This window comes from Dendrobates tinctorius, unplaced genomic scaffold (genome assembly GCF_039654945.1).
Source record: "Dendrobates tinctorius isolate UK_male_01 unplaced genomic scaffold, ASM3965494v1 ptg000057l, whole genome shotgun sequence".
NCBI lineage: Eukaryota > Metazoa > Chordata > Amphibia > Anura > Dendrobatidae > Dendrobates > Dendrobates tinctorius.
In genome coordinates, this window is record NW_027361725.1 from 20,899,938 (window position 1) to 20,902,500 (window position 2,563).

The window sequence follows — 2,563 nt, forward strand, 5'->3', positions numbered from 1 at the left end:
CTCAGGGCTGGTTATGTCTGGTCAGTTATGTTTTGGCACAGCTGATGATAAATAAGTTGTGCACCTGTCTGGCGTTTGAAAAAGCGGACGCGTTTTTCTGCCCGGCTTTTGCATTGTACAGCACTGAGTGCAGTGCACATGGTCAATAAATAGGGGGCGCCATAGCACAAGAGAGGACTAAATTGCAAGACTGTGGAAAGACAAAGGGGTCAGCCTGATCCAGCAGATTCCATTAGTGGATCCCTTCTAGAAGTGATCATCTGAATTATTGAGGGTACAGTAAATATGAACTGAATGTGGGTAACATTAGAGCTGATTGAGGATATAAAACATGATTAAAAGTAATTATTGTTATTTTTTTTTGTTTTCCGTTTAGGATGTCAGCACAACATAATCAATATCATCAATATGAAATATAGAACATTATTACACTAATGATAAAGGGCCGGTGGCAGCACGTGCAGCTATACAGTTCACTGCATCTGCAGCGTACAGACGGGTTTCAGCAGAGCACTAGCTTATGTGGGGTCTAATACATGATTCTCAGATCCCTATAGATAATATGATGTGTGATGAGTCCATCTGTGCTCCATGGGCAGCATTGGACAGGAACATGGCATGTTCTCATCCACTTCACTGCATGTTAAGGTGGAGGATGTGAGTGCAATAATTACTAGGGGAATGGTTGGTTTCCTAGATTGTTCCTTCTGTTCTGGAGCCTTCCCTGATTATGTTACAGCCATCAACCATCATTAGATCGCACTAAACAATTAATACAATTAAAAGGCTCTTAATTGGTAAATAGTCATTGTGTCCATAGAAATGTCCTGGTCTCAAATACCAAGCCGAAAAAAAGTGAGGAGCAGATTGTATTATTATTATTATTATTATTATTATTATTATTATCAGCAAAGGAGAGTCTAAATTATGACATATCTGAAGAGGTTTTATTTTTCTTCAATATTTGATTTATTTATGGTTTACTCGCATATAGTTTAGTTACATTTTAAGATCTATCTTTATATATTTTAATTATATATTTATATGCTATTTATCTTTTTTTATCATTTTACTGTGTGTGTATATAGGTGTATATATATAGATATATGTGTGTGTTTGTGTACATATATAACACACACATACGTGTATATCATGCTATCATGTTTCTCACATATAGTGCATTTATTTTGTACACATATATAACGTTTCTTATGTATGTTTCAATTATTTTGAACACTTTCTTTTAATATATATGTATGTCTACAGTCTATACACATATCATTGCTCTATATTTAAGGAGAATTATATACAAATAAATATTATTTATAATGTTCCTTAAATATAGAGCAATGATATTTAGTATAACATTTTAGCTTTTACCCTTCCATGATAGAATAGCAAGCAGTGTGCTGAAAATACAACTGTACTGCAGGGAAATCCAGGCAGATTTCTATTCTTTTGCCTTGCGAGCACAGATAGCCCTGACCCACAGTAATACGCAGGAATGGGCTTATTCCGCTGCAGAATAAACGCGCAGAGATGATTTTCATCTGTCACTAATGAGTTTATTAATATTCTAATTACAAAGCCTGTGTGCCTGCAGGAGGGGAGCCCCAAACACCGAGGCTACCGCAGGGTTACTGCACCCACAGGGGAAATCCTACTCCATGGAGCACAAGTGAGGAAAGAAAGGGGCCACATAGCGCACCCCACTCTACAGCCCCATTCACACTCCACAGCTGCTAGATTCTAGGGAGCCGGCAGGCAGTGAGGCCGATCCACTGACTTTATCTTTAGGACACAATGGTCAACATCTCTCCTTCTACTTTCTAATCTACCATCTATACATTATCTATCTATTATCTATATATCACATATCTATCTATTTATTATCTATTATCTATCTATCTATCCATCTATCTATGTATCTATCTATATCATTATATATATCTATCTATCTATATCTATCTACCTATCTATACCATATCTGTCTGTCTATCTATCTATCTATCTATCTATTATCTATCTATCTAACATCTATATATTAATTATCTATCCCATATCTATCATCTATCTACCTCATATCTATATATTATGTATCTATCTATCTATTATCTATTTTTTCTATCTATCTATATCATTCTATCTATCTATCTATTATCTATCTATCATCTATATATTATGTATCTATCTATTATCTATTTTTTTATATCTATATCTATCTATCTATTATCTATATATCACATATCTGTCTATATATCTATTTATTATCTATCTTTTATCTATCTATTTATCCATCTATCTATGTATCTATCTATATCATTCTCTCTATCTATCTATATCTATCTACCTATCTATACCATATCTGTCTATCTATCTATTATCTATCATCTATCTATCTCATATCTATATATTATGTATCTATCTATTATCTATTTTTTTCTATCTATCTATCTCTCTATCTATATATTATTTATCTATCCCATATCTATCTATCTATTTCTCTATTTCTCTAGCTATATCTATTCCTGTCTCTCTCACTCATGTATATAATCTATTTATC